The sequence below is a fragment of the Tamandua tetradactyla genome, chromosome 9 (assembly GCF_023851605.1).
Source record: "Tamandua tetradactyla isolate mTamTet1 chromosome 9, mTamTet1.pri, whole genome shotgun sequence".
In the NCBI taxonomy this organism is placed as follows: domain Eukaryota; kingdom Metazoa; phylum Chordata; class Mammalia; order Pilosa; family Myrmecophagidae; genus Tamandua; species Tamandua tetradactyla.
In genome coordinates, this window is record NC_135335.1 from 41581680 (window position 1) to 41608476 (window position 26797).

At 39.1% G+C, this 26797-nt stretch overlaps 1 protein-coding gene and 2 long non-coding RNA genes across 4 annotated transcripts in view; 1 reads left to right on the plus strand and 2 right to left on the minus strand.

The window, feature by feature from the left end:
• The window catches only part of LOC143647053 (uncharacterized), a 220961-nt gene that overhangs the window by 121527 nt on the left and 72637 nt on the right, over positions 1-26797 (plus strand). The window lies entirely within an intron of this gene.
• GRM7 (glutamate metabotropic receptor 7) overlaps positions 1-26797 on the minus strand; it is a 1019804-nt gene that overhangs the window by 43205 nt on the left and 949802 nt on the right.
• LOC143647050 (uncharacterized) lies at positions 3625-17596 on the minus strand. 2 transcript variants are annotated; one of them, XR_013157807.1, is made up of 5 exons: positions 17078-17596; positions 6601-6672; positions 6382-6499; positions 4281-4340; positions 3625-3724 (listed from the first exon to the last, which is right to left on the minus strand). It is a non-coding gene; the product is annotated as an uncharacterized LOC143647050 (long non-coding RNA). The 2 variants fall into 2 exon arrangements; XR_013157806.1 differs by having other exon boundaries at positions 6601-6730.

Consider the following 26797-nt stretch of genomic DNA (forward strand, 5'->3'; position numbering starts at 1 on the left):
GCTCTTTAGTAACACTCCCAAGGCAATGTGTTCAAAACTAAGAAGGCTGGCTTTAGCTTCAGCATTGGCAGTGTCTTTAAAACCCGTGTTTTCAGTGGAACTTCTTATATAGTTGACCTCAGAAGGGAAAAGCTAAACAGAAAAGCGAGGCAGAAGCTGTTCTGTCCTGTCAGACACAGCAGGCTGGCCTCAAGCCATGGCAGCCTGCTGGCCCTGTGGAGATAGACAGCCTCAACTGTTATCTGAGGTTAACAATTCACTCCTCCCTCTATAGCCATCTATCTTTACTCTTCATGCTGTCGTGAATTACGCACCATCCCCCAGATAAGGTTAGAGTGACGACTCTCTGCTGATGATCGTCTATGGGTAGAAGAAAATAATTTTTTTCCAGACTGCACTGTAAATCTTAACCATAATGAAGGATTGTTTTACCCCTCCCTTTGACTTAACAACTAACCTGTTGAATGAAAGATATTGCAAATCTTTAATGAAGAGTTGAGGGGGTATATTGGAGTGAAAATACATTCTCAAGCTACTTCTGTTACTAGATAGCTTGGATGATTTGCTTCAATTTCCTAAGTTGTAGTTTGTAAATCTTTAAATGAGGAAAATGCCATTTATCTCACAGTGATGCCCTGAGTTTCAGGTGAGATCTGTACATACAATTATGCAATAAAACAAAACTATAAAATGTGATATAAGGGCAAGTGGATTGTAAGAGTTCATTGATAGGGATGCAGTTCAGTTTTTAAAAATTGGGTAGATTTTTTTGGTTATTTTTTTATTTTTCTGCACATGTGGAACGTAGACTTGCCAATACTGTTTTTTTGATAAGAATTTAATGTTCAGTATGCTCGATTTTTTCTTTTCCCCTTAAGAAATATACAGCTTGTATGCACATTCACAGGAAGAAAGAGACAGTTCTTTCTTTCTTCCCCTCTCTGTTATCTTGTTATTTTCCACCTTGAGGTGTACAATGAACAGTCATAATACAGGGGGAGATTTATTTCATCTATAGTGTATGCAATTAGTTGGATAGTGCTGACCTGGGATTAAGTATTTTGCACTGGCTCTTGTTCCTAGCTTTCCATACTAGTTTTATAATCTTACAGTAAAAGTTCTCCCAATAAATAAATTGATGGGTAGGAACTCTTCCAGCTGATGTATAACATTACTAACTGTTCTTAAGTCACATAAAACTTCTGCTGCTTGAGAAACTGTAGAATCTTTTCCTTTTTGCCTGTGTTTTTTTTTTTCCCCTCACTCTCATTTACAAAAGACTTGCCAGCAAGGGACTAAAAATGCATAAGACAGATAAGACATGTTAACTTGGCTCTTTCCTGAAAAGCATCAAGAATTTTCCTGCTCACGCCTGAATCCCCAAATTGGCCTATCACAGCTGAAAAGTACCTGGAAATTCACTGTTTGAGGCTGAAGGAGGGCTTGAATTTTTAACTTGGCTTTATGCTGTTGAAGGACAGTGGCATAGCAAGTGAATATGTACAGTACTTCCATTTGAATAAAGAAAGCTGACCTCTACCCTAACTGCAGGGCCCTCCTATAGGCACATGATAACTGCACTCCAACTTGCCACCTTTTCAAGAATTATGTTCAACTCTAGAATCAATAAATACAGAGCATTGTAAAGATTGGATGAAATGAACTGAGAGAACCTTCCTGACAGAGAGAAGATCATTACTGGCAAATATTTTTTCCCTTTAGTTCACAATATTCATTGTACAATCCACTATACCACTCTTTACTAGATGCTGCAAAAGGAACAGGCTCCAGTGATCTGAGGGAGCTCCTAGAGACTATTTTCACAAGTGATAAAGAGTGTTAGGAACAAAAGGTATCTCTTCCATAAAAAAATTCTTATTCTCCTTTCACTTTGTGTGGCTATGGCATAGCCCTGTCTGGTAAAACTTTTGTGATGATGGAAAAGTTCTCTATCTGTGCTGTTTAATACAGTAGCCACTAGTGACATGTGTGCATTGAATGTTTGAAATATGGCTACTTCATCTGAGGAACAAATTATTAAATTTTATTAAATTATAATTAATTTAAATTCAAATAGTCATTTGTGGCAAGTTACTATATGGATTGAGTAGCTACATAGCTTAATTGGTGATGGTTATAATAAGCAAAATAGCATGCTAATTATTGAGTACTATATTATGTATCGAGCACTGTGCTAAGCTTATTATTGGCACTGACTTACTACTTACATAATCCTGAAAGTAACCCTATGAGGAAGTTTTGCTGATAGCATACCCGTTTTGCAGATGAGAAAACTGATGCACAGAGAATAAGCAATGTGCCCACATCATGAAAGCAGAACATGGCAAAGGTCAGATTTTGTATCCAGGAGGATGTACTCTAACATCCTCACTCTTACCTTTTTAACATTATAATTCTCGTGTAGTGGGCTGCCTCATTATAAGTTCTTAGCTAACTTATTATCAGACAATTTAAAGTTACTGAAGGATATCCTGACCATTTCCACCACCTGATTGGGCAGAAAAGCCGAAATGAGGATTTTTAAAAAGTAATCTCTTTGAGATGTTCAGGGCTAAATAAATGTGAAGTTGCCCTACTGAGGAGCTTGGAATGATTGTATAAAGATATACGAATCCCACTTGCCTACAGAAAGCCATGATCTGTGGGCCCATTGAGTGCAGGAAAAGAAGTATTGTCCCAGCTTCACACAGGGTGCTGTAATAGAGATTCAGCCTTCAACAAAGATGGTGCTATGTTTGCCTACTTCCAGTAATGGAGCTCAGCAATTAACTTCATCTTTATTTAGCCTGCACCAGTCTGGAGAGTCTCTTGAGAAAAGATCATGACCATAAAGCAGCTTCTCACAGTGCAACCAGAGATAACTTCTCTGGCGGAAGTGACGGGTGCCACTTTTGCAACATGCCCCTATATATATATATATATATATATATATATACACACACACATACACACACACACACACACACACACACACATATATTTCAATCAGTCATTTTAATATCCTGGAAAATATTTTTTGTGTGTAAGGAATGACTGTCACATCAATATCGTATGTGCTGATTATCAGGCAGGATTACAAAAAAGCAAAAAAATTTCTTAAACCTGGATGTGCATCTGAATCACCAGGGAAATTTGTTAAAAAATGGCAAACTTTTGATGAGCATCAGGTTGGGGAACAAGTCATTTAAAGTAGACTGAAGTATAAACCAAAATGCATATTTCAAAAGATTTCTTCTTGGCACATGTTGAGCCGCAAATAAGATCTTCAAATTGATCTCTCAGGTGTTACTAAATATCTGGGCACTAACAGGATAATAGCCATGTAAATATCACCAGGTTGACCCTTGTTGAACATATTTGTGCCTACACGCAGGACCTATGTGCAAACCACAGGATATGATAAAAATTAAATAAAAGCTCAGTGTGTTTAAATGTGGTTTCCCAGGTAGCTCATTTGACAGAGCTGTGTAATTCTGGCTACAAGCAACTTTTGAGCCCCAAATGATTAATTCTAAATAGGTAGAAGATAAGACAGATGATGTATTGATGTTTCAATCTGAAAACTACCCCCCTTTCTCCATACAAACATCAGATGCGAATGGATTATTTGACACACCCCACGTTTATTGTGTGTGGTACACAAAGAGAATGGGTACAAAGGGTCACATGGAGGGGTATCAGATTGCAATCTCCAAATTCTTTCCTAAAGGAAATAAAAACATAAGATCCAGTTAATTCAATATGACATAATAAAAAATACCGATGGTTAACATTTGAATATTTATTGTGCAAAACTCTAAGTGCTTTACTTTTACTTAATCCTCACAACTACCATATGAGGTTACACTTGCTGATTCCCTCTTCTTCTTTCTTTTTCTTTAAATGGGATGGAGAAGGAACCCTTTGTGATGCTCTCTCCTTACTGACTTGACCCAGAATAGACTGAGAATCCAGCAGGGCCAGGAAGATACTGTCTTTCCCAGGGCTGCATCACAGTAGACCAGGAGCTTTCCCCACTTTGGGTGGGATCAGCGTCTTTCTGAAATAAAGTCTCTAGGAAAAGATTCTAATGGACATGATCTCAAGACTTCTTTAATGGAATTTTCCCAATTGTTTTGGAATATTGCCATGACATTGTTGATAAACAATGACGACTACCCAGGACTAAGCTTGCTCCAACTGCATAAGATCTCTTCTATTCGGAAAATTCACTGATGGCTTCCTCAGGATACTTAGGAATGATGGAGAAGGATACTTGCCTTGGACAATCTCCTGACTCTTCTCCAGCCCAGGTGGTCAGCTGTAGCTGCATATTTCACCTGAATAGAAACAACAGCTCAAATCTCAGTCTGGACTTTGGCAAACCATGGGAAATTAAAATGCAAATGAAATTTGCAAACATGGGAGAAAGAGAAATTAAGCTCCCAGTATAAGAATCTAGTATTTTTCCTGCTCTGTCTAGTAGGCCAGCTGAATCAAATTTTCACCTCACACTGATGATAATGACCAGGGTGTCCAGTTGTTTCTCTTTTTTAATAGAGCTTGGCTGTGACATAAGCAGGGAGAGAAAGATCAGGTGATAAAACTGTGGTGGGAATTAGCTTCTCACATTTGGGTGCCAGGGAACTGCTGTTTGTGAACATTAGCAGATCCTCTTCTGAGTTTAATTTATTTGCTTATGTCCCCATGCCAGACCAAGTTGCCTTATGTAGAGGTGGAGTCTGCTTATTGCCATCAATATAGGAAAACCTGTCATTTTAGTCCCAGGTAGGCTGTTGGAGAAGCTCTTCCCTTAGCCCAGGATTCTTGGTAGACCCCAAGAATGCCATTCAATGAATTCCAGTGGATTCTCGGCACCTGGCCATTTTCAGCTCTAGAAGTCTATGTGTTCTCTGAAGCAGGAACTATGATCTTTAATTTTTCTGACCACCAAAAGAATCCAAAAGTCAATGAAGTTATATCAGGTGGTCTTATCATTGACAATACCATAAAGAAGAAAAGAAGGACGCATCTCATTCCAAAACAGCTCTGAAGTCAGATCATGATTTCTACCGTGAAGCCCTGGAGAGCGCATCTAATCTTCAGGAAATTGAGATCCTCTAGAATGGACCGATGAGACCAATAAAGACTAATTAGATAGAAATGTAGAGTGAAATATTTTGTCCTATTCCATTCAATTTTAGAAAAATTTACTATGAAGAACTCTGGCCTGATCGTCTGAGTTGAGGCATCCACTGTGACCCTCAACAGAAGGTGTCACTTCAAAGTTAATTCACAGCTCTGAGCCTCAGTTTCCTCTTATGCCAAGTAGGAACAATAAGATCTGCCTCTATAGATGGTTGGATATTTTGTTAACTTTGCCACAATGTGGAAAATGTGGCAGAATTATTATCTACCATGATTATACTATCATTGTTATTATTAAATTGCTACAAAGTGCCTTGCTAGACCCTTGGAAAGCTGACTTAAATGAACCTGGTCCTCCCCAGACAGTTCTGTATTTGATCTAAGTTTGATAAATACAAAATTTCAAAGTACTAATGAAGATTTCTGAGAGGTTTTATTAATTGATTTCATTGTATCCTGGTATGGACAGGAAACCAAAGGTACTTTCACTATCAAAGATTAAGGAACTCTTTGTTCCATTCCGTCAATATTCCATCACTCAAGATAGACCCTGGAACAAGTATCTGTCCTTAAAATGCTCTCCAGCTTGCCAGCCAGGCTGGAGGTGCCTGTGGCAGTCAGTCATACAGCACGGTTCCTAGGTGAGGTGGTGAGAGCCATCTATCCCACTGCAGCCTTGCTGAGTGATTGACAGCCAGTTTTGCCAAACCAAAAGGCTATTAATGACCCATTAAAAGACCACAGTGATGTATCTTGAAAATGAGCTCGTTGTGCCCAGAAAAAAGGTTGCCTCACCTCTTTGGCAATCTAGATACCATCCCTTCAAAGTCTGATGGCACACACAAAAATGCGACCCCTCCTCCCCACACACACAAAGGAGGCAAAGAGAAAAAATAAAACATAAGCAGAGAGATAAGTAGCTGATAACAATGCTACCTTATGCATGCACATCTCTTTAAAAAGGAGGGTTCTCCTACTCTCATATACATAATTCCATGCAGCACCTAAGTTACCCATCAAGGAATAGCTTATTCCATATTTCAGAAGAGGAAACTGAAGATCAGATAGGACTTGGCTTATCCAAGATTAGAGAGGTATGTGATGAGGTGGTGAAGCTCATGCCACCTGAAATATGAGAGCCAGGGGAAGGACCCTACTCCAGTTTTCCTTATTCTTGTTCAGAGAAAAGAATAGTGTGTACAAGGCCATAACCAATTCTTGGACAACACTTACAGAAAGTGGGATTGCTGATTCATTTCATGTTCTTCTAAATGTTCTTAGAACAGCTCTGTGAAAACAGGGATTGGAGAGTCCTCAATCTTCATACAAACTGGGGTCATTAGTGGTTACTCTGAAGGAGGTCAGAAATATAAAGGGAATTCAGAATGAATTTTAAACTTGAAAAGAAAAAAGAGAATATACATGTAGAGCATAAGGAAAAATAATAATTACCTTTAATTCTGGAGAAAGTGAATTTACAATGCAGCCACGTTCCATTGTACAGCCAACAAAAACAACAACAATCTGCAAAGTCGAGGCATGTCTTTAGTTGGTAGAAATGAGAGTCACCATCATTTGAAGACTGAGAAGTAGCTCATTCACAGTAGTTAGGAAGAAAGATTTCAGAGATTAACTGACCTTGGTTTAGGAATTTCACACCTTTTTTTTTTTTTTAATGCAAATGACAACTGGGGCCTAAAAGTCAAAATCTGTACTGAATGGGAGTCTTTAAGAAAATGCACTCAATAATCAGAAAATTATCAAATTGATTATGTTTTTGTTTTTACCAAATTAGAAACTATAGCCATTTAAAGCCGTTTCAGTGTTTGCCTCATGTATTTTGGAGCATTCTGGCTTGGTGCATACATATTTATGATTGTTATGTCTTCTTGTCAAATTGTTCCTTTTATTAATATATAGTGTCCTTCTTTGTCTCTTTTAACTGTTTTACACTTGAAATCTAATTTATTGGATATTAGTATAGCTACTCTTGCTTTTTTCTGATTGTTATTTGCATGAAATATCTTTTCCCAACCTTTCACTTCAACCCATGTTTATCCTTGGGTCTAAGATGTGTTTCCTGTACACAGCATAGAGATGGGTCCTGTTTTTAAATCCATTCTGCCAGTCTATGTCTTTTGATTGGGGAGTTTAATCCATTAACATTTAGTGTTATTACTGTATGGGTAGTACTTTCTTCTACCATTTTGGCTTTTGGATTTTATATGTCATATCTAATTTTTCTTCTTTTTACCTTTACTGATAGTCTTCCTTTCTACACTCTTCTCCACATCTCTCTCTCTTGTCTTTTTGTATCTGCCTCTAGTGCTCCCTTTAGTATTTCTTGCAGAGCTGGTCTCTTGGTCACAAATTCTCTCAGTGATTTTTTGTCTGAAAATGTTTTAGTTTCACCCTCATTTTGAAGGACAATTTTGCTGGATATGGAATTCTTGGTTGGCAGTTTTTCTCTTTTAGTAACTTAAATATATCATCCCACTGTCTTCTCGCCGCCATGGTTTCTGGTGAGAAATCTATGCATAGTTTTATTAGGCTTCCCTTGTATGTGATGGATTGCTTTCCTCTTGTTGCTTTCAAAATTCTCTCTTTCTCTTTGACCTCTGACATTCTGATTAGTAAGTGTCTTGGAGTACGTCTATTTGGATCTATTCAGTTTGGGGTATGCTGCATGTCTTGGATGTGTAATTTTAAGTCTTTCATAAGAGTTGGGAGATTTCAGTGATAATTTCCTCCACTAGTTTTTCTCCTCCTTTTCCCTTCTCTTCTCCTTCTGGGACACCCACAACACATATATTTGTGTGCTTCATATTGTCGTTCAAATCCCTGAGTCCCTGCTCATATTTTTCCATTTATCTCCCCTATATTTTCATTTGCTTGTGGGATTCAGATGTTCCATCCTCCTGTTCACTAACCCTATGTTCTGTCTCTCGAAATCTAACATTGTAGGTTTCCATTGTTTTTTTCATCTCTTCTACTGTGCCTTTCATTCCCATAAGTTCTGTGATTTGCTTTTTTATACTTTTGATTTCTTCTTTTTGTTCATTCATTGCCTTCTTTATATTCTCCCTCAATTCATTGATTTGGTTTTTGATGAGGTTTTCCATGTCTGTTCGTATATTCTGAATTAATTGTTTCAACTCCTGTATCTCATTTGAATTGTTGGTTTGTTCCTTTGACTGGGCCACATCTTCAATTTTCCTAGTGTGATTTGTTATTTTTTGCTGGTGTCTGGGCATTTAATTACCTTAATTAGTTCATTCTGGAGATTGTTTTCACTTCTTTTACCTAAGGTTTTCTTGCTGGATGAATTTTTTGTCTATCTGTTCTTTGATATTCAGTCCAGCTTTTTCTGGGCCATTAGCTTAGGTTTTGTTTAACAGAGGAGAATTTTTCAGTTCTTGTTTTCTTGTTTCTTGCCCTGTTTGTATGGTGCCTCCCCCCCACCCCCACACACACTCCCTTAGGAGGGTCTACTTAGAGATTATAGATCCCAGCCGGATTTTCCCAGACCAAACTGGCCTCCTATCAGGAGGAAAGAGTCACCTGCATCGGTATTCCCTGAGGGTGAGACCCAGTAGGTTGAAAGACTTTCCTGTGAAGTCTCTGGACTCTGTTTTTCTTATCCTGCCCAGCATGTGGTGCTTGTCTGCCTGCAGGTCCCACTAGCGTAAGATGATGTGGTACCTTTAACTTTGGTGAACTCTCCCTGCTGGGGGCGTGGTGGAGACAGAGGAGAGGTTGTAGGATGGTTTTAATGGATTCAAATTACCAAGCCCTGGTGTCTGAATTCCTTGAGGAAGGGATTCCACCTGAGTTGGACCTCACCCCTCCCCAGGGGAAGGCACTGACTCCAGACAAGCCCTCAAACAAGCTTGTTTCTGCTTATGCCTGGGGCAGTTGCAGCCTGAGAAGCCCTGCTGCTGTATCCAAAGGAAGTCAAGCCTTTGAAGAAACACAGCCACAAAAACCTCTGTTTCTTTTTTCTTTTCTTTTTCTGTCAGCCCTGTCCCCTTGACACCAGGGCGAAAATCAGCAAACTCCTCTTTGACCAGGTTCACCTGAGCTGGGGGCCTATTTTTAGTAGTCAGAATTTGTGAATTAATTTCATAATTGGCATTTGGTTGGGCTCAGCCCCTGCTGCTGGTAAAGTCCCTTTCCTTTCTCCTCTGGGAAGCAGTCTGCAGGGGGAGGGGTGCCGGCCACCACGGCTTGGGGAACTCACGGTTCTGGGGAGGCTCACAGCCGGTCCAGCTGGTCCAGACTTGGGTACGCTGTGTGTCCAGTCACTGATGTGGCCCCAGGAGCTGTCTTGTACTGTTCCTGGTTATTTAGTAGCTGTTCTGGAGGACGAACTAAATCCTACACCTCGCTAAGCCGCCAACTTGGCACCTCTAAAGCAAGTTTTTCAGATCCATTTGTGTTTGAATTTCAAGTTCATGAGCTCTTTGGAGGGGAAAAAATGGTATAGATAGCCATAGTCCATAAATACAAATGAATAGGCATAAAATTTTGCTCGTTTATACATAGATTTATCTCATTAAAAGGGACATCGAAGGAGACATTACGTATGTGTAGACAGAGCCGTGACTATCAGTTTCAGCAGTTGTCATAAAAACCATGATATATTTTTGAAACCTGTGACATCAGGGTCAAAAATTACATTTTCAGGATGGACTTTGTGATCTTAGAGGCTTTATCTGGAAGAACACAATTCCATGTGCAGAAGTTGTAGACTTGTTGTATTCTTATTAATAAATAATTATTTGCTATGTGGTAAATATTTGCTTCACACCTACAAACTTATTGATAAAGCTCAGTGCTTTTGGTATGTGACATGTTCGTCTCTGTTCCTTGCATCCATGTTTTTTAAGAATCTAGTATTTGCCATCACTGTGGTAAGAGCATGCAGATAAAGGAGACCCAGCTCCTGTAGCCCCTGGCTGCTTCCCTGGCATCCATTTTCTGTAACTACCAGCCTCAAAATACAATCATTCAGCCTCTTGTCCCAGAACAGACCGTCTTTTTGTACTCTAAGTTCTTTGTGCATACTTTCCTCTCCCTTGAGTGTCTTTTTTGCAGCAAGACCTGGAGCTCTTCATCTTCTTTTTTTTTTTTTCATGGGCAGGCACCGGGAATCGAACCCAGATCCTCTGGCATGGCAGGCAAGCATTCTTGCTGCTGAGCCACTGTGGCCCGCCCTCTTCATCTTTTAAGATCAACTGAAATAAAACCTCCTCGTTGATGCTCTCCACATATAGCTCAACAGCACTTGGTACCTTGTCAGAGCCCCCTTCACCTTGAATTATAACTGCTGATGTTGGAGACATCCACCAGCTCTGGCCCCACTGAGGGCTCTGTCCACATCTCTCCTCTATTACATCAGCTCAGAACTGACCTGGAGAAGAGGCGCTCAGCAAACATTTCTTTGATTGACCAAACTGACACATACTTCTATAGTTTATAAACTTTGGCCAGACAGAGAGCTTTTTGGAGCATGACGTTTAGGTTTCTTTTATGTTAAAAACTCATAGAAATATTAGCCATGTGAACTTTTTCAAATTTCAAGTTGCATAGAAAAGCAGAATATAGATTTTAATTGGTTTTTGAGGATGCTGAGATATCAAACTCAGATGAAAGAAATGTGTTTCAAATGTGCCCTATGGATTTATAGTTGCATTTATTTCTAAGAGTCATTGCCAAAAGTCAGATAGTATATATTCTTTGCTATACTATGCTTATGAGATGCTTTCAAACTGAATTTTAAATCAAGGTGGTCTTCAGTTAGCTTAGGATTTCACAGAGAACATTTAAGAAGATGGAGGGTCTTCATATGATACAAAACTGGGATTTGACAGTTCAATAGAGCATGGAATTGCTAAATAATCCCATGATGGTAATTATGAGACACAAGAAATTATTTTTCTTACAATACTATTTAATAAATCAGTGAGATGCCAATAATGTAGCCAAAGTGCTTTCTTAGAATAACATAACCTTATAAAAACATGACTCAGGGCTGTTAAATGTGCATAATTGCAAGGCCGAATTAAACTAGTACAATTTTTAAAATCAGAACACCATCAAGTGGTATCAAAATTTAACTACCAAAAAAAAAAAAAACCTGTTTCCTGACCTTATGATGGTGGATAAGTTGTACCTTTTTTTTTTTGCTTAATTGCATTTTAAGATAAATGTCATTTGGTATAAGTCTCATGAATTACAAGAGGGGATGTAAATGGAACAGCTACTTTGAAAACAGTTTGGCAGTTTTTTATATAGTTAAATACACATTTACCATACAACCAGCAATTCCACTTCTACCCAAGAAAAGTGAAAACATAGCCCACACAAAGATGTGCATGAAAATGTGCATAGCAGCTTCACTCACAACTGCCATAAAAGTGGAAATCAGACCCATAGCCATGAACTGGTGAAAGAAACTGTGGTATATTCATAGAATGGTATACTATTCAGCACTAAAAAGGAATGAACTGCTGATAGAGGCCACAACGTGAAAGAATCTCAAAATTCCTATGCTAAGTGAACAGCCAGATACAAAAGACTATAAACTTAATGACTCCACTATGTGTCAATCTGGAAAAGTCAAAACTAGAGGACTGGTGAACAGATCAGTAGCTGCCAGGTGTGGGGAAAAGGTACTGACTGCCAAAGGCCATTTTTCAGGGCGCTGCTAATGTTCTGTACCTTTTTTTTTTTTGCCCCTCCCCTGTGCTGAATCTGAAATCTACTAGAACCCCTGACTTTCCTTCTTCTTGGAGTAAAGGTTTGGAAACAGACCTTTTAAAGGTATTGTCCACTGAAGTGGATATGAAGGGCAGACGAACCTCCCCAAAATGCTGCTGACGATACATAAACCGATACGTGATTCTCTTTTGTTCTCTATGAATTGTAGGATGAAGTAAAAATAAACTGCCCTTCATTTTGTTGCATATTAATATGTCCTTTCTCTTACGAGGATTTCTAATAGAATGTTGCTTACCCCCTGTGTATCAGCCTATCTCTGTTCTTGCATTCTGTCTAACAGGCATCTTTGAGATTGTGGGAGCCTTCCTGTGCTGAGTGCTGTGCTGCCAAGCCGCAATCTTTCTATAGGATGCTCTCCTATAACAGGCCTAACCCAGCTCACACCTATGAAGCCCTATGAGGGCCCCAGGGGATCAGCAGGGTGGGAGGAGTGGATAAGTGCAGATCTCGGGGATTTAAATTCTTATGTCTCACTTCCCTAAGGTTGACCATAGGGAAGTTATGACTAGTGATGACTGGGGCCTGGGCAGGGCAACCCCACAGTAATTGCAAGGGGGCCTCTGCCCCAGACTCAGAGGCCTGTGCCCTACACGTGTTCTCTGTCTTGATTGCATTGTGCTTGTACATGTGACTATGTATATTGTTCCAAACTCATCAAAGTACTCTTTAAGAGGATGACTTTTATTGTATGTAAATTAAATCTCTATGAACTTGACTTTAGAAAATCAAATGAAAAAAATGAGGATGGAGAAGGAGGAATGGAAAGGGGAGAGGGAGGGCAAGAGAACAATTAGTCCCCTCTTGTGAGAAAATCACAAAATTTCATAGGAATTCAAGGAGGGAGAACCACAAAATTTAAAATGCCCACTTGATGGTGGGGGCTGAGGTAGGAAGTGAAGAACACGAGTTTGCTTTTTCTGCTGCTGGATTTACAAAGGGTGAAATCTGATGGCACCCAGCATGGTGATAGAGAATAGGTAGAGACACTTACACTATTCCAGTCCCCATGGGACTGTCAAGTCTCACCTTTCCAAGGGCATTGTTCTGTGACATGCACAATTTTTTTTTTTTATTCTGAATATCCTTTGACCCAGGAAACTCACTCTTATGAAGTTATCCCATGGAAATAACAGGGCAACTGCAGGAATATATATGTATACAATGTTTATAGCAAGACATTGTTAACAAGGAAGAAAACTAGAGAACTATGTAAATGTCTGTCAATGGAGGAATAGTGAAAGAAATTACAGTATAGTGACTCTCTGGAAAATAGTTTGGCAGTTTCTTACAAAACTAAACATGCATTTACCACATAATCCTACAGATGTACTCTTGAGCATATATCCCAGAGAAATGAAAATGCAACCCACATAAATATCTGTATATAAATGTCATAGCAGCTTTATTCATGACAACCCTACACTGGAATCAACAACAGTGGCCTTCATTGAGTAAACAGTCAAATAAACTGGTACATCCACACATGGAATAGTACTCAGGAATAAAAAAGATAAATCTATTGATAGACACAACATACATCATGTATATAACATACCTAACATATAACATATATAATATACTTAAAGTGACAAAATTTTACAGAAAGAGAATAGTAGTTGCCAAGACTTCAGAAGTGGTACATGTGGCTATTTTAGTGGAGATGTAACAGTTCTGTGATTTGATCGTGGTGACAGACACAGGTATCTGCACATGCAATAAAACCATATAGCACGAAAACCACATATCCACATAAATGAGTGCATATTAAACTGGTGAGATCTGAATAAGTTCTGTGAATTGTACCAAAGTGAGTTTCCTGGTTTTGATACTGTCCTATAGCTAGGTAAGATGTTACCATGGAGAAAATTGGATGAAGGTATTTGGAGCTGACTGTGGTATTTTTTGTAACTTCCTGCAAATTTATAATTATCTCAAAATTAAAAATATTTGTAGAATGTCATAATATTAAAAGTCTATAGAGCTTTTAAATTTATAAACCTTCAACTAAAAAAGCAGGCAATGCAAAGGAGAAGGAGGCATTAGAGAAGATAGGATTTAACAAATGAGTATGACTTCTGAAGCATTATATAGATATTTCTTCTAGTCTCCAGTGTTTTGGGGCAACTAGAAGGAAAAAACAGAAATTGTAGAACTGTAACCCATAACGAACTTTGAAACCTGTTTCATAACTACTTGTTAAAGTGTACTTTGAAATTTATTACTTTTTTGTATATATGCTATACTTCACAATAAAAAACATGAAAAAGTAGGCAGTGTTGCTTGGATTGCCAATGCCTAATTGTTCTAGGTTGTAAAAGCTGCCAGAATGTGATATACCAGAAACGGAATGGCTTTTGAAAAGGGGAATTTATTAAGTTGCAAGTTTTCAACTTAATGAAAATGCCCAAATTAAGGCACCAACAAGAGGTTACCTGCACTCAAGAAAGGCTGATGAAGGTCAGGTTTTCTCTCTCAGCTGGGGGGGCACATGGAGACTTCTGCTAGCTTTTTCTCCCAGCTTCTTGTTTCATGAAGCTCTCCCAGGGGTGTTTTCCTTCATCATCTCCAAAGGTCTCTGGCTGTGTGGACTCTGTTGGTTCTGGCGGCTCTAAAGCATTTTTCAAAATGGTTCCCTCTTAAAGGACTCCAGGAAGCAGCCCCACCTTGAATGGGTGTAGACACATCTCCATGGAAAACATCCAATCAAAAGTTACCGCCCACAACTAGCTGGGTCACATCTCCATGGAAGCAATCAGAAAGGTCCCACCCAGCAATACTGAATGAGGGTTAAAGGACTTGGCTTTTCTGGAGTACATCATAGCTTCAACCAGCACACTAGCCTATGGCAGTTGTCACAGGAAAGCTCTTTCAACCAGAGGCATTATATGGGACACATTTTCAAACCAGCTTAGGTTTGGTTCTGTCTGACCTTGAACCTGACTCTTCAACCCTCCAACAAGCAGACGGATGTTTGATTTGTTGTATAAGGTGTGCCGTTCCTGGGGCATGGAGGCTGAAAACTGAAGTTTTACAAGTTAACTCTTGAATCGACAGTTTTTCCTTAGATATTTTGTTTTGCCTTCCTGAGAACAATCATGTAGAAATAGGTTTAGACACACAACATTAAGCAACTTCTGTCACTGTTCTTCCAGGCTCGCCAAGCTCATCATAGATATGAATAAAGTAAATCGCCGGCTCTCAGAACAAATGTTACTTAGCCCAACGTCCATCCCCAATTATTTTTTAAGTAGTTATATAAGATATTCATCCTTAATTTATAAAGCCAACTTTAATATTGATCAGAAAAGGGGAGTGCCTGATGAAAACCTTTGAATCGAGACAATCTAAATTTAAGAATGAGTTTATTTCTAATTAGCATACCCTAAAAGTATTTTTTAACTCAAAGATTGACTTAAAATTTTTTCATCTCTCACTCTTTAAGGCCTCAACTTAGAATAGTGCTAAAGAGAATTCTTAATGATCGAGATTAAATCTATCAGTTTTACCCAGGGAAAATTCCTTCTCATTTATTCTCAGGCAGACGCATGTAAAAGGACTATTAAAGTGGTGCGCTGAAGTGTTTTGACAAGCACTTATACTGCAAAAACTTTAAATCTCACTGGAATGCAGTTATATATTCACTGGGAGAAAAGAATGTCCTATTTAAAAACTAGGACAGATCCTGTTGATATGGGAAAGGGAAATACCTATGTGAACAACACATCTGAAATTAAAAGACTGAGTTGCTGGCATCCATCTAAAATCAATAGGAAATGTAATTACTCTTCAAAAGTACTGTTGTCCCATCTTACAGTGCTAAATAGCCAAATAGATAAAAAGCGATAGACATTATTTGTATTCAGAACACTATCATGAAAACAGAGATGGGAAGAAACATAGCGATGACATGAGAACAGTTCCATGTTGTCAACGTGAGGGAAGAGAGAGACCAGCCCACATACTGGGGAGTATGTTTTATTTTTCCCTTTCCATATACGACTCTCTGCTCTCTCCTTTGGATTCCCCTTCCTATGCCATCTAGCTACTCTATGAGTATAATGGGGGGCTTAGAGGAAATAAAAATGGAACTTTTCACTGAAAGCCACTGCATCATTACAATGACTCTCTTTCATGTTTTCTGTTTATTTTCCTAGTTTGGAATGTCCCAGCTCCAGCTGGCCAAGGTTGCTAGACAAAGCCAAGTGTTCTTTCCACTGTATGATATTACTGCTTAGTCTCAGACAGGGAGATGATGATGATAATGATGAAGATGGTGATAATAAAATGGTAATAATCTTTCAGAGCAGATATTCTTTAGTGAGAGCCCAAAGTAATGTCCGCATCGATGGTGAATCAATTATTAGTCTAGTGACAGCCCATTCACATGTCCAGTCCACACACCACGAGTTTCATTCTTTTCGTCTAAGCTGTTAGCATGCATATCTTTGGTATTCCGTGGGGGGAAAAAAATCAGTCCCTTTCCTGGATTTGACGAATGCTGAAGGCCGTCTTTGACCCTTTTGGGCTTTCACTGACCCCTCTCCAGCTTTTATGAAAAGAAATAATAAGTCACAAATCATCTTTAATCCAGCCCAGTCAGCAAACTCTTTTCTATTTCTTTGCTGCAAAGAAGGAATTAAGACAATGTTGCATTTAAGGTTGTAGAGCCATTCATTGTTTCTTTGAATGAATACATAACTTTGAACATATTCAATAAAAATAAACCAGAGCACACATTCGTTCCTAGGCTGGTCAAACATCCCCCTAGCTCCCTGCATTTTTCCACATTGCATTACAAACCGGTCTGTAAAAACATACATTTAAAAATAGCTTCTCGCCTGCCACTGGTAGTTTTAAATAGCGCACGTATCCAAGTGACCAGCACCAGTTCTGCCAGTAATGGCTACTTCTCTTGCTGGAAAAAGACAGAGAGCACATACCCGGGAAAAGGTTCTCCAGAAAATAAACCCAGCCTGTGATTAACAGCAGCTGCTGGTGCGACATGTATCAAAGAGATCATCTTTTTAAACATGTTCCTCCTTTCGATACACTTGCGGGTAATCATGCACAGTTTTCTCGGAGGCACTTCCCATTCTCACCGCAGACACGAACACACAAATAGATAAAAATTAGATGGTTGTCTTACCTTTCGGAAAGCAGGCAAAAGCTATACTGTTGGTGGGATAGTGTACCAAGTAACAGACTTTTGTACACTCTTTCTTACAGGAGGTATACAGTCTACAGGAAAAGTAAATATATAGGCACGTATAAAATCAATGTGCACACAACATTCCGTTTCATTCATTTTTTTTTTCCCTCTTGGACAAGAGGCTGCGATAGAGGCCACAGTCATCCTGTCCACTTGTTCAGTGGGTCAGTGGCCTTGTGCAGACCAGCTCATCACAATTCAGGTACCTCTGAACATGGGAGTACTGGCTAAGACAGTTCGTTCTACTTGCTTGAGCTGGAGCAGCTGGAGGAACCAGCCCAGAAATAATGTATCTATGTGGTCAGGGCGTTCTTTCTTCCTGTTGCCTCCTTTTTTCTCAGCCTAGTCCAGTCATGCTGGCCAGCCAGGGTGGTTAGTCCAGAAAGATGAAACAAGGAACATAATGTTGAGAAAATGCCAGGTATCCAAACAAATGAAGAAGCGAAAGGAAAACAGAACTCGTAACAAATTAGCATTGCACAAGAGCGAGTTCCAGAATTTTGAAGGCATTGTTACATGTGTTGGGTTTGGTGTCCACATCCATTTTCCAGCAGCCTGAGTTTTTTGTTTTTTGTTTTTTTCTTAGTAAATTGCCTCATCATATTGACAGTTCTACTATTTTATATAAAAATTGCTTTTTTTTGAGAACACAAGTTATTTTCCTTGCAGTAGAAGCAAATAACAGCACTAGAATACCAAATTTCTATTTACAATGTCTTGTTTTCGATTTTGTATCTTAGAAGTGAACTGTCATTCTTCTAACACATGGTGCTTCTCTATGCATTATGTTTCCCTGGTTTAACCCATCTTTTACATTGTATATGACAAGCTTGCATCTCATCCCATAGACATGGAAGGGGTGTGCCCCAAGCTGCCCACTTGGCTGCCATTGCCAGTTGTTGCTGACCTTCCAGGATAAATAATCTGTAATTAGCTCTGCTATCTCTCTTGCATTGCCTTGGGGGCAGAGGGCTGGCTTAGAAAATGGATGGCAGTTTAGGAAAAGGTGGTTTAGGGCAGCTTAGCACTGTGCACTGCGATCTTGTGATAGAGAGAGCATCTGATCAGAGGATAATTCACAGAGTATCTTCTGGTTCTGACCAGTCCAGGTGAGAAAGGTAGCAATTCTTAGTTACCCATCCCAATAAAGAGCCATGCTGCCTCTTAGTAAATATTATTCCATCCAACTGGAAAACAATCAGTAGCCAACAACAAGCCAAGGTCCAGGCACAAGCAAATCTTCCTGTTTATCTGACATCTACACGTTTGCCATAGACAATATCTGCCCAGTCAGCAGTAAAAAGTGTGAGGAAATGAGCCAAATTCAGGATGCAGATGAACCGGTGTTTCAGGTTCACTTCTCCACAGAAAAGAATGTTGAGAAGGCATCATCTTGGTTAGAGCTAAAGCCATCCAAATTAGATTAGACTCTTCTGAAGCTTTACAAACAAGCATAGCATAAATAAAAATTCAATAAGCAGCTGAGCTATGCCCCTCTGCCTCTAAGCTTGCTGTATTTCAATCTGAGAGGAGACACCAAGCAGCAAGCAGAGGCCCGACTTTGAATAGCTAATTTGTCAGTAATGTGCAGGTACATTACACTTTTGTAATTTATTTTTAAAGGTGTTTGGCTTTCATATAAGTGAATTTTAACTGGACAAGCCACCTAGGAGGAACGTTGAACTTGTTGGGGAAAAAAATCAGGCAGTGGTGGGGCCGTTTTAATTTCTGCCCATATGAAGCCAACAAGCAAATTTGTTTTTACGTAGACGTGTAACTGCGATGTAAAGTTGGATGAGTAAAAGCATGAATGCAGCAGATGGCAAACTACAATGATGGACTGGAATTGTTAAAAATGGAAACACTGAAGGTTGAAATACATTGAGACTAAGTGCTTGGAAACAACAATGAGTAAGGGGCCATTTTTGTTCCACTGTTTATTTTATAGCTCATGCTATAAACTCTCCTTCCTTCCAGATACCTTCCCTCAGAGAACAGTGTACAGATTTCTCCCTGGAAAGAAATACCTTGTTCATAAAAATGCATAGATTGTGTTTTGGTTTGATTTTAATCAGATAGATTAAATTCAGAAAATAACTCATTTCTCTGTTACCAAAATTCAGAAATTGGTGATTATTTGACCTAATTTTGAGACATCACCCAAACTGAGAAATTGGCAATTACTTGGTATTAAATAGACTATAATAATAATGTTTCCTATCATCACAATAGTCTTGTCTATTTGCATAAATCAAAAGTTTTTCACTACTTCTCTTTCCCCACATATAAAAGTTTTTGCATTGCTATGGACTGGTATTCCAGATGTAATTTCCATCTATGATATCACAGTTTTCATATTAGTGCCTCTTTTTTGGATCATTTGGGTGACTAGTAAGGATTTTTGTTCTTGCAACAAATGTTTTATCCTTTCTCATAGACTTCGTTCCAAAAATAGCATCAGTGCGAACACTCTGGGAGTCATTTCCAATGTGAGCTCAGAGTGAGTGTCCTTGAGTGAAATCCTTGCTTCTCCAGACGCACTACTTTCTAGAGCTGTGCTAACATTGCAGCCACAAGGTGCACATGGCTATTTCACTTTAAATTATTTAAAACTAAGTAAAAGTAACAATCTATTTTTTTTAGGCAAGTAGCCATATTTCAAGTACATAACAGCCACACGTGGCTCGTGGGTTCCTTATGCTACAGCACACATAGAACTTTTTTATCATTGCCGGAAGTTCTGTTAATAGCTTTCTGGAGGGCGAGGTCTTTTAGTTCCTCTTTGGGACCTTTGAGAGCTGGTTCATCAGAAACCCCGATATTAGGAGGTACATGAATCTCCTCCCGTGCTTCAGCATATATACCTAGTCAAAGTTTTATGATGTTTTAGAGAGTGTCTACACAATTTCAAAAGAGCTTAAATTAAAAAAAAAAAAGAGGAAATATATATATTTAGACAGGCTGTAAGAGCAAGGCTTTTTTTCTTATTTCTTTTTTTCCGAACTGTTTATCTTAAGCTTTGTGTAGACACCAGCACAAAAATATGAAAACCAACAAAACTTCCTCAACAAAAGATACCAAATAAATTCCAAATGCAATCATTGTTGCAATTGACGTAGTTAATAAAATATTTGAAGTTTTGAATTAGTACGAAAAGGCCTCTACCTGGGCAGCCTGCTTTGATCTCAAGCTACTTCTCTTTTTGCAGGCAACACAGCAAGCAACAACACATTTCACAGCACATTTGACTGCAGAATCTGCCGCTAAACATCATCGTATCTCTATGTAGAAGTTATTTACCAAACAAGAATGCCAAAGAGTCATTTCTGCATAGACTGTGGTGCCAAGGCACTAAGATAAAGAATGACAAAGACAAAAAGCATGAATTTGAAAGTCAGACCTGGGTTTAGTCCAACCTCTGCTGCTAACTAAATATGGGACTTTGGGCATGTCCTTTAATCTCTCTAAATCTCAGTTTCTTCAGTTAAAATGAGAACATAAATACCCTCTCTACGGAGTTAAAAAAAAGAGAGCCTCTATACAAAGCATTCTTCTGCACGGTGCCTGTTTGAAAGGCTAGCTGGTGCTTAGTCTTAGTATTAGCATTTAACAACCACTCCAAATAGCTTCAACAAGGACTGGACTTAATCATTAAAATTTAACAAGAGGAGAAATGTCATTTCAAAGCCTATTATTCTTAAGTAGCATAGTATTGAGTTAGTTGTCCAAATTCAACACTTCTAATTTGATCATTTTTTTTCAATATATATAGATTTTTTTTTTTACTGTATTTTCTTTTTATTGATTCAGGAAAGTATTTCATTAATTTATGTCTCTCTGTGTGTGGACAGGCATAATTTAAAACTGCTATTACAAGATATTCAGAGTAAGAGTTTTATTAAATACCACTCTGAAAAGGGGTCCAGGAGTAAAAAGCTATAAGAGATATTAATATAAACATAGGTATGGATTATTAATAGATGCACAAATATACTCTGGCCATATTTCTTTTTGGAAATCAGTTCTATCTTAATTTAACTGCACAGTCATATGTACTGAGCCCGTCGCACTAAAATGTACTTTTGAACACAGCTCTTTGGCCTTCTGGGGAATGGAAGGAAATTAACATTTAACTGATGTACTATTGTCTAGATTGATATCTTATAATACACTTATCTTATGACATAAATATTATTACTTCCATTTTATCTGTGAAGATGCTGAGCTTTAAGAAAGGGTCAACAGCTCTTCCACAGCTACAAAGCTGGTATGTGGAGTGGGTTGGATTTGAACCTAGGTCTGTGCCAGCAAAGCTTCTTCCCGTATCACATTAAATACCACAGCAATTGAACACTAACCTTCCCTCCTCTCAACTGGCCAAGAGCTTTAGAACTGAGAGAGCCTGCAGAATTTCTCCCTTCCCTTGGTATGTGATCTGCAGTCTTCCCCTCACCTGGTCCCACAGTCTCTTCTGTCGAACAGTCAAAGTGAAGCCCACAATGTTGTTCAATCACCTTTGTTATCTTGTGAGCATATTTTCAAAATGTTTCACAATATTCAGTCAACCGACTATTTAGAAATGGAGATGGACCAGAATTACGGATCTTGTACACAGTATTTGCCAATACCAAACCCAGTTGTTCTCTTCATTTCTAACGCTAGTTCTTACTTGTAGGACAAAAAGGATTACCCCTGGGTTTTTAAAATGGGGCTTTTCTGCTTGTCATTAAACCTTGGCTACAACAAAGATAGTTCATAACTGAAAAATATGCCTTGAATGACTTAATGGACCATCTGAAAACCCTTCTACCTAAGTAAAAGGAAGGATCATAAGCATTTAAATCTGCGTCATTCTGTACAAACTTGTTAAAATGTTCCTAGAGAACAAATCCTAGAGGTAGTATTTTTAATCTAAAATTCACTCTTACCACTACATTGTTAGTAAAGTTAGTAAATAGGATTTCTATGCATTTAACCTGTGAACTGTTCTTGGTATTTTGCAAAATGAGATGTGTCTTTCCATGTTATTTGGGAGTAACTTGTAAGGGTGACAAAAACTGCCCAGGGGGGCTGCAGATTGGCCATGCGCTGTCTCAAATCTGACATTTCTTCCTTAATCCCATCCTAAGATCTAGTTTTCATGGAGTGAAGCTTTCCTGCAGTGGTATGGTAGATTTTTCTCCCTTATAGTGAAACCATTAGCATGGTGGCATCTTTGACCCATGTACTTAGATGAAAGTTTGCCAACATTATTCAATATTTTGTATGTATTTTTTTTCCTAAAAGCTTTGCTTAGCAAAGACTAAATAACTTTGTCCAAATGTACTTGACAGTGGAATGAAATATGCTTCCAAAGTTCCTAAAATTTCCAACTTCATTCCTACTGCTATAGTTCAGTTAGGTACAGAAGTTACCGCTTTCCTAATAAGAAGGGAGCAAGAAAAATGACCCACAATCTCACAGGTGGGTTTATGTCAATTGGAGGACTTGGTACTAAAGGACAAGAACCAAGAGAAGGGGAAGCCTTCACACTCCTCAACACACCCTCTAAAGACTTCTTTCCAATGGGCAGGAAAAAGAAAATGGTTGCAGGAACAAGTCAAACTCAGATGAACACAAATTAGCGCTCACCAAAGCAGCCCAGCCTGTAAGACGAGAATAGTCACGGTAGCCTCCAAAGAGCAGCAAGCACACACCACATTTCCTAGAACGTCCTGACACTGGGTGGGTAAGGTGAAAGGAAAGGAGCGGTACTTACTGTTCGGGTCTACGTTTTCACAGAGTTCTGTCTTTGCCTCACCGTTGGGTCTGTCACTGGGTTTGTGTGACAGCCGCGAAGACATGGTGGCTGCTGTCACTACCGCCTTGAAGCTTCGCTTCCGTTTCTGGACATTGAGCTCGGGGTGGAAAATGATGATGTACACTTTCGGCATGTATAGCATCCCCAGCGCCACTGATGCACTTAGGTTCATGGAGATTGTAAGCGTGGTGGTTTGTATGTAGAGCTAGGAGACACAACACACAAGACACTATTACAAATAAAATGACTGCAAAGGGTGTCTAAACACTTAAGGTGATGGCAAGAAGGGCTAAATGGCATAGGAGGGGGGAGACCTGAGAAGGAAAACATAGCAATCTCCAGGGCCTTCTCATAAAAAGGAAGAAAGAAGGACTTTGCACATTTATTGGATAATTTATGCATATATTAACTGATTGCGTGTCACTGGGTGAATCCATGTGCATGCCTGCCCTGGAGAAGGCTCCCTCAAGGAAGTTAAGAGTAGACTTCTATGAATTACCTTTAATGAGACCTGCAGCTGAATATGAAGACAGAGAGAACATAGAATCTATAACCTTGAGAAAGGGGTGGCCATTTTTTATCCCCCCTACACACCCTGAAGGTCAACATTATATGAGCTCTTATTACACGGAGATTTGTTGTCAATGTGTCTTTTTGTATTATTCTTAAAAAAGTGTACCTTCACCATAACCTGCAAAGTAGACAGTTGAGTTTCCCTGAGATTTAAGCCTTTTTCCTCAATTGTGTTTTACAATCAACCAAGATCTGGGGATGTTGGCTTGTCCATTTTCTCTACTTTGATAAATTGTTAATAGGATGCAAAACCTTATTCAGATACTGCCTTGCTTGTTAGTTTAGATGGTGCCCCCATAGCTGCCTGCGTCTTCTTTTGCTTCCTGAGACATCCTGAGCAACCACTTGTTTGCTCTGTAATGTTTGCCATCACTGCCGTGGTTTGACATTGAAGGATATGGGGAGATATAAGATCAGTCAGGGGGATACTACAGACCGCCTGCCTCGGTACAGCTGCATTTGGGAAGTGCCCTATCATAATCCAGAGCCCCCCACGGGTCTAGGTATGTCTGAGTTTTGAATGACTTCCAAAGGCTAGAATAAATTCTACAACGTTGCCTCCCCATTGCTCTTAGGATAAATCCCCCACCCTTAATGGAGGCTACAAGGCCCTGAGTGGTCTGTATCCTTTCTCCCTTTTCAGACTCATTATTTGCCACTTTTCCCCTCTGTCTCCCCAAGACTCCATCCACAGGGCACTCCTTTAGATTCGGGAATGTGTTGCATTCCATTCCATTCCACTGTGGATGCTTTATGCACAAGAGTCATCCTTTATTTCCTTCCCCCACAGCCACTCTTTCAAGTCTAGGCCAGCTTCTTTCTGTATGAGTTCTCAAAGAAGAATTTTCTTTAGACCCTTGATCTCAGTTTGTAATTATACATTCACTGCCCTGGTCATTTGACTGACCCCTGCCACAGGAGGCTGTAAGTCCCATGAAGGCAGGAACGTTGTATCTTCTAGTGCATCATTGTGCCTGATGTGTCAGGCAAACTGTAGACTTTTGATGAATATAGGATGAAGGAGCTCACTCGGTTTTGCATAATGGTTACCTTTTTCATACCTATGATTCAGTGGTCAGACAGTCTTTTGTTCAGTCTAAAAGTATTTCCATCAGACATTTGCTGCCTGGGCATTTCTGATTCTAATTCTTAAGATTAAGGCCCCAGTAAAGAAATGACAAGGAAACATAACTATTCGGTCTAGAGAAGACAATTCTCCATGAAACACTAATTTGAGTTTGTGTGTCTCTGAATGGTTAAAAAGAGCTGCCAGCTGCTGGCTCTTTAATACATAATGAATGTAAGATAGAAATACAACACAATACTGAATTAAGGATCCTTTGGAGTGTGAATTAGAGCATATTTTAACAGCTCATCTTTTCCTGCTAGAACACCTTTAGACTTTTAGCTCCATTTCCCACTGTCAGTGTCCACTGCTCAACAAAAGGTCACCGTGGTCCCAGGACCTGATGGACTCTGGGCGGGGGTGATGTTGTGTCTCTCCTCCTCACTGCCATCATCCTATTAATGAAGGCTCTGCCAACCCTGGTTTAGCCGTCCGAGAAAAGAAGAGATATAAAATGACACACAGGTTTTATTTCTGTTTTCTATGCTGATGTGGGCAAATTTTATACTTGAAGAAATCATTCTTCAAGTATAAATGAAGATTTTTAAATGATCATTTACAAAAATGTGCATAAACATCTATATGTGTGTATAGGTTGCTTAGTAATGCAGAATCCCAAACAACATGACGTTTATTTTCTAGAGTGTTTATTTTCACTGTTTTTAAACTAGAGCCCATCAGGACTTTGATATTTTGTTTTGAACTTCTTGCAGTCTCTGGTGACTCTTCAGACGTATGTGACAACCAACGCATCTGTCATTGACCACAGACCTATCCCAGAAACACTCTTTGCACAGCACAGTGCTTTAAAATAAGGATTCTGGAGCTGCATAGGCTCAGTTTTGCATTCCCTAGTTCTGTGACCTGCCTCTCTTTGCCTCGGCTTCCTTATCTATACAACAGGGATGATAATATCATCTTGCCCATAATATTGTGTTAATGACTAAGTTAATATTTGTTAAGTGCTGTAAATAGGGTCCATCATAAGTAAGTATTATATAGGTATTTTAAAATAATTATATAGTTATATAGATGTGAGGATTCTATAGGGATCCCCAGAAGGGAAACTAAGACATTGTCTCTCTGGCTTTCAGGTGAGTCTGAGTTTTTATCCTAGCATCTCCTTTAGCACGATCTTTTAGCTGATGACAACCTATCTATTAGTGCTCTCCCAGTTGTTCCTCCTTTAACTGATGAGTACTGTATAATATATTACCTTGTTTAATCTTAGGAATTTCACACCATTTTATTTTATCCTCATTATAATTTCCTTAGAAATATAAATGAGCTGCAATCCTTATTAGACCCTTTCCTAAAAGTACAGGAGTCCTTGCACATACATTTTTACTGAGATCAAACCTCTTCCCCTGTGCTATTCTTCACCTAGACCTAATCGCATTCAATCTGTATAGGATCAACCGCGATAGAGAAAAGAGCTGCTCCCCTCTGGCCAATCCCTAATGGCTGAAACTCCTGTGAAGGAAACAACCTGTCTTGTGATGTTCATATGTTTTGATAATTAACGCTTAATTTTATCAGCACCCTAAATGAATTTTTAGGGTCAGGTTTCTGCTCCAGGTTGATTGTGGCTTTTTAGGTTATATCACTCAAGAGCGTTTAGGCAAGGAATTCAGAGCCAGGCAGAGAAAGTTTGCATAATATTTTCAGATAGTAAATGCACAAAGTCTGATGCGTTGGAGTCTTTGGCAATTACTATGCTCTCTGTCTCCCAGTTTCCTCATCTATGAAATGAAGATAATAGTTCCTAGCTCGTCAGGTGTGGATGAAAATGTAACCAATTAATAAACGAATAGTAATCTGCAGAATGTCTGTGAAATAAGTGCCCATGGAATAGTAACTGCCAATGTTTATATTTTACCAAGTTAGGCTATAGGGGTATAGATCTCTGGGCAAGGCTTTCTTTCTCCATAATTGCTTCCATATATTTGAAGCTTTTACATATGTGTTATTGAGTAACTGGGTTGTGAGTGTCTAAAAAAATCCAAGCTTATTCGCTTCTGGTCAGAAAGAAATGGACCAGCAATATTTGGTATTACGGCTTAGAGGTATGTGCTTAATTCATGGCCAGCCACGGCGTGGGTAACTCTGCCTCATGCACTGTCGGAGACAATGCAAACGCGCCACCTGATACCGCCAA